This window comes from Magnolia sinica, chromosome 5 (genome assembly GCF_029962835.1).
Source record: "Magnolia sinica isolate HGM2019 chromosome 5, MsV1, whole genome shotgun sequence".
In the NCBI taxonomy this organism is placed as follows: domain Eukaryota; kingdom Viridiplantae; phylum Streptophyta; class Magnoliopsida; order Magnoliales; family Magnoliaceae; genus Magnolia; species Magnolia sinica.
The window spans coordinates 6,766,352-6,777,374 of record NC_080577.1 but is presented as its reverse complement, the minus strand read 5'-3'; positions in this window follow the sequence as shown (position 1 = coordinate 6,777,374).

The window sequence follows — 11,023 nt, the reverse complement described above, 5'->3', positions numbered from 1 at the left end:
ACACTTTTGGGACGGGAAATCATATCATTAGACACCTTGAAGATTGTGTGGAGGGCACTGTGTTTTGTGAATGACATCTAATCCATTCATATGATTTTTCCCACCAGGATGAATTGACACGAAAGGAATAGACATTGCAAATCAGGTGGGCCACACCAAATGATTTTTGAGGTTTTAGGAATGATTTTATCACCTCATTTTTACGGGCGATGTCATGCAAACATCAGTTGGGCCCCAACCCAAGCATCGTGTTGTGGGTTAAGGTTGCTTAACCTACGAAGCGTTGAAGCCTGAAGGGCATCCAGAGTCCATAGAGGAATGCTATGCATAAAAGTTTCGTACAGTTCACTCCACACGGTGCTGACAATTACGGTGATCGGGACCGTTGATCTGGCTGGCCAACATGTGGTTGGGGCGTAGGCTGAAAATTCAGGTGATTGCACACCTCCGACTATCTTTTTTTTTAGATTTGTTGGTTGAATACGTGCTATTTCCATGCAACCGTTCCGTTTTCAGGCCACTTATCTGGTAATTTCCACCATTCGATACTCTTGATTTATGGAGTATGGCTTATCCACTGGATGGCCCACCATAAGAACAGTCGGTGTCACCAGATACAATTATTATGAGGATGAAACTTTCATGAAACGACCCGCAAAGTAGTAGTACTCGTTTTATATTAATGCCAGCTCGTATGCCGCGACGCAGGGTGTACAAAACTTCAACCACGACCACCTTCACAGGAAATGTGGCAAGAATTCGATGATCGGAACTGTTGTTATGGTGGGGCATCATCTGGATAGACCACATACAAAGAATCAAATGGGACTGGACTTCCATAATCATCATATAATCAAACTTTGAAAAGAACGGTTGAAAAACAATTAGATGTTCAGATTATCCAATCACTGTAAACTTTGTCTTGTGACCCATCCAACAGGTATGCCACCAGATCAACAGTCCCGATCACCACATATTTTCACACGTGGACCTATAATATGGAAGTGCATGGGAGTTTCCACGCAGCGCCCGCTGCATACTAGCAGAGAGAAGCGGCTGGGGCTAGAGTGCGCACGGGGTGGATGGTGATTCGGACATCGCATATCGGTCATGGAGCCTGGACCGGTAACGTAGCTCGCGGGACCGGTTTACATGCCACGTACTGTGACAGAATTACAGGACCCGCTCATCAAAACACGTACAGCTTGCTAACCCCCTCCAGTTCTGCATATTTGGGATCAGGGTTAGGTGATCCAAACCGTCAGTTTGATAAGTCTCATACTGGATAGGATGATTCTGAAAAATCCCTACAGATTGAAAACTCAAGAACATCGATCTTTATACGTATTCTCTTTAAATATAGACCGTTACTGATTTCTTCCCCTCAACCATGTGTTTGTATGTCAAATATGAGGGGGTTAGAAATTTCCATACTGAGCCATTTTCAGGGGAATCTTCGTCAACTTTTTGATTTGTTCGATGTAGACGGTTTGGATCACCAAACAGCCATGTGCAATGTACCAAACCATGCCAGCAGGCGAAGAGCTATGCATCACCAATTCTTCCTGATCTAGTAGGTGGCCCAACCCCACCCAAAATCGTACCCGGCTTGATCTTTTATTAGTGTGGGATCACACCAGTGACTGGGTTTACACACTTTTTCGGTGGATGTGAGTTTAGGCTGGCCTATCCAGCTTTGGGATTTTATTTTTTTTATTTTTTTTTATTTTTTGGAGTTTAGCTTTTTAGTACACACCCTACTTGGGAATTGATACCAAGACATTAGTGTTGAAATGAAGTTATCTTCACACGGCCTACCACTTAATTTATGAATGCGTTTGTTATCACCTATCAAGTTCCGGGCTTGACCTGCCTTTTATTGAACCTAGGCTTGCATATGTGACCTGAGGACCAAGCTCATGCCTACAAGTATGGCCTATTTATTACTCAAGCCAAGTTTGGGTCGTGTATAAATGCCCCATGTCCCAGCCTGAGTCCAGCTAAGCCTTGTACATTTATAGTTTCTAAAGGTATATTTAAAATTTTCACTCTTTATTTTTTAAAATATTTAATGTATAATCTAAATTAGATATTAGAGAATTTAATAATAACAATGAACATTCTTTTAGATGATTTTTTTACTTTTCAAAGTTAATTAATATTTTTTAAAATGACTATTTCAATTTCAATAGCAATTAATATTTCCTTAGATGACTATTAATAGGAATTAATTTTCTTCTAAATAAGTATTTCAATTCCATAAGTAATTAATAGGTTTAGACTACGGCTAAGACTAAGCTTAAGGCTATAACCGCTATTAACTTACAGGGGTAGGCCTGAGCCTATCTTGGACTTGGGCTTAAAGTCCTACCATAAGGGTTGGGTCTGGAATGTGCTTGACCTGATCCAAACCTGACCTGTTGACAGACCTAGAGACCTACAATTGATGGGTCAGTAACTCAAAATAAGACCTATTGAGCAATCCTAGACTTGATTTAATGGACGTTTGTGAAATCCCAACATTGAATGCTTTGCATCTCAACATCCACTAAATGTCCACCACGTCTTTGGTGAGAAAATCTAGTGTAACTTCTGGTCCATGATCCAGCAAAATAGGGGGCCCATGGTATGGACGGTTTAATTTGAGCTGCTTATATGCTATATGTGCCTGCACATCAACCATCACACACTGGTAGAGTATAATAGTTTATACGCGAGAGTAAAAGACTTAGAAGAAGCTGTACAACCAATGGATAGGTAGTATGCCCTTATGAGATCAGGACCACTGATCAGCTGGAGCTTATATCGGCTACCACACAAGCCAAAAAGCAAGTCGCGGCGAGTGGCTGGAAAATTTTCAGTGAGGTACAAATCAAGCAATAAGTGCTTTCATAACTGGCACATAAAAATTTAATGGCAAACACTTAAAAACTTTTGGGCTCATCTGGGAACTAATAAACGGAAGCAAATAGATAATAGAATTAGAGGTAAATTATTTGGGAGTAAATGACTTACTGGTTACATTTAGATCGGAGTAAAAGAAATGTATTTGTGCAGGAATTGGAATGCATTAGAAGTTTCCAATAGAATCATGGGAATACATGTGATATACCAAATCAGCTTTAACATCCCATCTTGGAATTATTGTAAGAGAAATTTTCAACTGTACGACCAGTATATGGCCCACAACCTTTTTAAGCCCACTCGTTTTTTACCTTGCAAGAATACTCCCCAGCTGTACGGCCCGATTTCTCAGGTCGAAAATGCCCTGCCTTCTTTCCTGAGCCGGATCGCCTGGTGCTCGAAGACGAGCGCTTACGATCCTCGAACTCCGAGTTGTACGAACGGTTCAAAAGATGTCAACGTTGCATGGCCCCACAGTTATGTATTTATTATATCCACAACGTTCATCCATATTTCGAGATCATTTCAGAGCATTATCAAAAAAAAATAATCATACCCAAAGATCAACTGGACCACACCACAACGAGTAGCGGGAAAATTGATTTTCACCATTAAAACTTTTGTAGGGCCCACCATAACATATATTTTCCATCCAATCTATTCATAAGGTCACAAAGACCTGGATGAAGAAGAAAAAAAAAATTTATAATGATCCAAAACTTCTGTGACCAATGAAAGGATTTCAATGGTAGACGTTCAATCCTCCACTGCCTTTTAGGGTGTGGTCCCCTTGATAGCTAGATCTGACTTATTTTTCGTCTAAAGCCTTAATACGAGTTCGCCAAATAGATAGACGGTTTGGATATAATTCATACATCATAATGGAACCCATAAACAGCAATGGGATTACAAGAGAAAAAAAAAAACACCAGCCTTGATCCGGTCGACCGGGTCGTCCACCCCGATTCGCTGTCCCACTGACCCCGGCGCTAAGTCGCTGTTCCACTTTGTAATTTTATTTTATTTTTTTATTTTTTATTTTTATTTTTTACATGGAGAACTTTTTCTCCCTTACATTTTTCTAAAATACATAATTATGAAAATACGTATATGTAAGTATATAAAAATATTTTTCTATCTCTTAATTCATTTCTTTATCTATTTATTTAACAAGCATATCTCCTAAACTAGAATGAGTTACTTAACGTAGCATATATAATTTTGGGATAGGAGAAGCTAATTTAGCCAACTAATATAGTGATTTTCCAAGAATCCATCGAGTCAATGGTTAAAAATCCACTTCATGGTCAATTCACTTCACTTCACGGCTATTTCCACGCACTTCGGGGTCAATTCACTTAACTTCACCGTCATTTTCATGCATTTAACGGTCATTTCCAGTGATTCCGTGTTGATTCACGGTCAATTCAACACACTTCACGGTCAATTCACTTCACTTCACGGCCATTTTCACGCACTTTACGGTCAATTTACTTCACTTCACCGTCATTTCCATGCATTTCACGGTTATTCCCGGTGATTCCGTGTTGATTCACGGTCAATTCGATGCACTTCACGGTCAATTCACTTCAGTTCACGGCCATTTCCACGCATTTCGCGGTCAATTCACTTCACTTCACTGTCATTTCCACGCATTTCACGGTCATTCCCGGCAATTCCGTGTTCATTCACGGTCAATTCGACGCACTTCACGGTCAATTCACTTCACTTCACGGCCATTTCCACGCACTTCGCGGTCAATTCACTTCACTTCACGCCCATTTCCATGCATTTCACAGTCATTCCCAGCAATTCCGTGTTGATTCATGGTCAATTCGATGCACTTCACGGTCAATTCACTTCACTTCATGGCCATTTTCACCCACTTCGCGGTCAATTCACTTCACTTCACCGTCATTTACATGCATTTCACGGTCATTTCCGCCGATTCCGTGTTGGTTCACGGTCAATTCGACACACTTCACGGTCAATTCACTTCACTTCACGGCCATTTCCACGCACTTCGCAGTCATTTCACTTCACTACGCCGTCATTTCCATACATTTCATGGTCATTCCTGGTGATTCCGTGTTGATTCACAATCAATTCGACGCACTTCATGGTCAATTCACTTCACTCATTCCCGGTGATTCCGTGTTGATTCACGGTCAATTCGACGCACTTCACGGTCAATTCACTTCACTTCACGGCCATTTCCACGCACTTCGCGGTCAATTCACTTCACTTCACGCCCATTTCCATGCATTTCACAGTCATTCCCAGCAATTCCGTGTTGATTCATGGTCAATTCGACGCACTTCACGGTCAATTCACTTCACTTCACGGCCATTTCCACGCATTTCGCGATCAATTCACTTCACTTCACCGTCATTTCCATGCATTTCACGGTCATTCTCGGCGATTCCGTGTTCATTCACGATCAATTCGACGCACTTCACGGTCAATTCACTTCACTTCACGGCCATTTCCACGCACTTCGCGGTCAATTCACTTCACTTCACGCCCATTTCCATGCATTTCACGGTCATTCCCGGCAATTCCATGTTGATTCACGGTCAATTCGACGCACTTCACGGTCAATTCACTTCACTTCACGGCCATTTCCCACGCACTTCGCAGTCAATTCACTTCACTTCACCGTCATTTCCATGCATTTCATGGTAATTTCCGGCGATTCCGTGTTCATTCACGGTCAATTCGACGCACTTCACGGTCAATTCACTTCACTTCACGGCCATTTCCACGCACTTTGCGGTCAATTCACTTCACTTCACCGTCATTTCCATGCATTTCATGTTCATTCCCGGCGATTCCGTGTTGATTCATGCTCAATTCGACGCACTTCACGGTCAAATCACTTCACGGCCATTTCCACGCACTTTACGGTCAATTCACTTCACTTCACACCCATTTCCATGCATTTCACGGTCATTTCTACGCATTTTACGGCCAATTCGCTTCACTCCACAGTCATTTCCATGCATTTCACGGTCATTCCCGGTGATTCCGTGTTGATTCACGGTCAATTCGACGCACTTCACGGTCAAATCCCGTCACTTCACGGTCATTTCCATGCATTTCACGATCAATTCACTTCACTTCACGATCATTTCTACGCATTTCACGGTCAATTCGCTTCACTTCACTGTCATTCCCATGCATTTCACGTTCATTCCCGACAATTTCGTGTTGATTCATGTTCAATTCGATGCACTTCACGGTCAATTCCCTTCACTTAATAGTCAATTCAATGCATTTCACGGTGAAGCGAAGGGAATTGAGCATGAAATGCATTGAATTGACCGTGAATCAACATGGAATCGCGGGGAATGACTGTGAAATGCGTGGAAATGACCGTGAAGTGAAGCGAATTGACCGTGAAGTGCGTGGAAATTACCGTGAAGTGAAGGGAATTGACCGTGAAATGTGCGGAAATGACCATGAATTAACATGGAATCGCCGGGAATGACCGTGAAATGCATGGAAATGACCGTGAAGTGAAGCGAATTGACCGTAAAATGCGTGGAAATGACCGTGAAGTGAAGGGAATTGACCATGAAATACTTGTCCAGATGATGATAGCGGTCCGTTCTCTATCAACCCATGAAATAATATACCCTCTAAATCACTATTATCTCCTCCCCCTTCATGCAAATAGAGATTCTCAATTGGAAGATGGTGGCCCACCTCCTCCCCTTCAGATCCACCAGATGATGAAACTGGCCCTTTCTCTATTGACGAAAATGATGTCTCCAAATTGGCATAGAAATAAGAAGCTCAAGTGGGCCACATGATACAAAATAGTGGATATTGAATGCCTACACGAAGGAAATAGATGGGGTCGACTGGCTATGACCCAGTCGACCCCAACTCTCTGGACATTACTTGGTCGACCGGGTCAACCCCATTTATGTGAATTTTACGCGTATGGGGTCGACCGGGTCACAACCCGGTCGACCAAGTAACCGTCCAGAGAGTTGGGGTCGACTGGGTTATACCCGGTCGACCCCAACTGTTTTCCTTCGTGTAGGCATTCAATATCCACTGTTTTCTATTATGGGTCACATTGAGCTTTAGATCTACTTTATTTTTGGGTACATGATCTTAAATCATTTAAACAAATGAATGAACAGTATGGATATATGAAATGCATTCTGTAGCGAAGCATAGATTCTTTTATTGAAGCTTAGATTCATTTCCGGTGATTCCGTTTAGATTCATGGTCATTTCTATGCACTTCATGGTCAATTCGCTTCACTTCACGGTCATTTCCATGCATTTCACGGTCATTCTCGGTGATTCCGTGTTGATTCAAGGTCAATTTGACGCATTTCATGGTCAAATCCCGTCACTTCACGGTCATTTCCACGCATTTCAAGGTCAATTCGCTTCACTTCAGGGTCATTTCCATGCATTTCATGGTCATTCCCGGTGATTCCGTGTTGATTCACGGTCATTTCCACGCATTTCACGGTCAATTCCTTTCACTCCACGGTCATTTCCACGCATTTCACGGTCAATTCGCTTCACTCCATGGTCATTTCCATGCATTTTACGGTCATTTAACAAGAATTCGCTTCACTTCACGGTCATTTCCATGCATTTTCTCTCTTTTTTTTCATTTCTTTCTTTCTTCATTTAACAAGAATGTCTTCTAAACCAAAATTAGTTACTTGACGTACCCTATATGATTTTAGGGTAGGAGAAGTTACTTTAGCCAACCAACCTGGTTATTTTTTAAGATTCCATCAGGTTGATGGTCGAAAATCCATTTCATTCACTTCGCGGTCAATTTCATTCATTTCATTTACTTCGCGATCAATTCCATGCATTTCAGGGCCATTCCCCGCGATTTCGTGTTGACCGTGAAGTGAATCGAAATGTCCATGAAGTGAAGCGAATTGACCGTGAAATGCATGGAAATGGGCTTGAATTGAAGGGAATTGACCATGAAGTGCATCGAAATGACCGTGAATCTAACCAGAATCGCTGGAAAATGACCGTGAAATGCATGGAAATGACTGTGAAGTGAAGCAAAATGACCGTGAAATGCATGAAAATGACGGTGAAGTGAAGTGAATTGACCGCGAAGTGCGTGGAAATGGCCGTGAAGTGAAGTGAATTGACCGTGAAGTGCGTTGAATTGACTATGAATGAACACGAAATCGTCGGGAATGACCGTGAAATGCATGGAAATGACGATGAAGTGAAGTGAATTGACCGCGAAGTGCGTGGAAATGGCCGTGAAGTGAAGTGAATTGACCGTGAAGTGCGTTGAATTGACCGTGAATGAACACGAAATCGCCAAGAATGATCGTGAAATGCATGGAAATGACGGTGAAGTGAAGTGAATTGACCGCGAAGTGCGTGGAAATGGCCGTGAAGTGAAGTGAATTGACCGTGAAGTGGGTTGAATTGACCGTGAATGAACACGGAATCGCCGGGAATGACCGTGAAATGCATGGAAATGACGGTGAAGTGAAGTGAATTTACCGCGAAGTGCGCTGAAATGGCCGTGAAGTGAAGTGAATTGACCGTGAAGTGCGTCAAATTGGCCGTGAATGAACATGGAATCACTGGGAATGACCATGAAATGCATGGAAATGACGGTGAAGTTAAGTGAATTGACCGCGAAGTGCGTCGAAATGGCTGTGAAGTGAAGTGAATTGATCGTGAAGTGCGTCGCATTGACCTTGAATGAACACGGAATCACCGGGAATGACCGTGAAATGCATGGAAATGACGGTGAAGTGAAGTGAATTGACCGCGAAGTGCGTGGAAATGGCCGTGAAGTGAAGTGAATTGACCGTGAAGTGGGTTGAATTGACCGTGAACGAACACGGAATCGCCGGGAATGACCGTGAAATGCATGGAAATGACGGTGAAGTGAAGTGAATTGACCGTGAAGTGCGTCGAATTGACCGTGAATGAACACGGAATCGCCGAAAATGATCGTGAAATGCATGGAAATGACCGTGAAGTTAAGTGAATTGACCGCGAAGTGTGTGGAAATGGCCGTGAAGTGAAGTGAATTGACCGTGAAGTGCGTCGAATTGACCATGAATGAACACAGAATCGCCGAGAATGACCGTGAAATGCATGGAAATGACGGTGAAGTGAAGTGAATTGACGGTGAAGTGCGTCAAAATGGCCGTGTAGTGAAGTGAATTGACCGTGAAGTGCATCGAATTGACCGTGAATGAACACGGAATCGCTGGGAATGACCATGAAATGCACAGAAATGACGGTGAAGTGAAGTGAATTGACCGCGAAGTGCGTGGAAATGGCCATGAAGCGAAGTGAATTGACCGTGAAGTGCGTCGAATTGACCGTGAATGAACAGGGAATCGTCGGGAATGACCGTGAAATGCATGGAAATGATGGTGAGGTTAAGTGAATTGACCGCGAAGTGCGTGGAAATGGCCGTGACGTGAAGTGAATTGACCGTGAAGTGCGTCGAATTGACCGTGAATGAACACAGAATCGCCGGGAATGACTGTGAAATGCATGGAAATGACGGTGAAGTTAAGCGAATTGACCGCGAAGTGCGTGGAAATGGCTGTGAAGTGAAGTGAATTGACTGTGAAGTGCATCGAATTGACCGTGAACGTAAACAAAATTGCCGGATATGACCGTGAAATGCATGGAAATGGCCGTGAAGTGAAGAGTTTTGACCGTGAAGTCCTTGGAAATGGCCGTGAAGTGAAGTGAATTGACTGTGAAGTGCGTCAAAATGACTGTGAACGTAAACGGAATTGCTGAATATGATTGTGAAATGCATGGAAATGGCCGTGAAGTGAAGAGAATTGCTCGTGAAATGCTTGGAAATGGCCGTGAAGTGAAGTGAATTGACTGTGAAGTGCGTCGAATTGACCATGAATGAACACGGAATTGCCGGATATGACCATGAAATGCATGGAAATGGCCGTGAAGTAAAGAGAATTGATCATGAAATGATTGGAAATGGCTGTGAAGTGAAGTGAATTGACCATGAAGTGCGTCGAAATGACCATGAACGTAAACAGAATTGCCAGATATGACCGTGAAATGCATGGAAATGTCCGTGAAGTGAAGAGAATTGATTGTGAAATGCTTGGAAATGGCCGTGAAGTGAAGCGAATTGACTGTGAAATGCGTGGAAATGACCGTGAAGTGAAGGGAATTGACCGTGAAATGCGTGGAAATGAATGTGAATCAACATGGAATCACTGGGAATGACCATGAAATGCATAAAAATGATCATGAAGTAAATGAAATGAACGAAATTGACCGCAACCGGATTGAAATTGACCGCGAAGTGAATGAAATGGATTTTCGACCATGGACATGATGGAATCTTGAAAATTAACCAGGTTGGCTGGCTAAAATAGCTTCTCCTACCCCAAAATCATATAGGGTACATCAAGTAACTAATTTTGGTTTATAAGATATTCTTTTTAAATGAATAAAGAAAGAAATGAAAAAAAGAGAGAAAAAAATTTATATGCTTATATATATATATTTATATAAATATGTATTAGAGAAAATTGTAGGTAGAATAAAGTTCTGCATGTAAAAATAAAAATAAAAATATTTGCATTGATTGCAGATACTATAGCTGTGGCTACGGTTATAATCCGTAGCCATAGAAAACCCGCAGCCTTAAATTCCTGGTTTTTTTTAAATTTATTATTATTATTATTATTTTTTTTTGCAGTTGTAATCCCCACTGCTTTTTGTGGGTCCCATTATGATGTATGTGTTATATCCAAACCGTCCATCTATTTGGTGAACTCGTATTAAGGCTTGAGACAAAAAATAAGACCGATCTAGCGATCAAGTGGACCACACCGCAAAAGGCAGTGGAGGATTGAATGTCTACCATTGAAATCCTTTCAGTGGTCACAGAAGTTTTAGATCAAAATGATTTTTTTTTTTTCCTCTTCATCCAGGTCTTTGTGACCTTATGAATAGATTGGATGGAAAATATATGTTAAGGTGGGCCCTATGAAATTTTTAACAGTGAAAGTCAAGTTTCCTGCTGCTATTTGTGGTGTGGTCTAGTTGATCTTTGGATGTGATTCTTTTTTCCGATAATGCTCTGAAATGATCTCGAAAT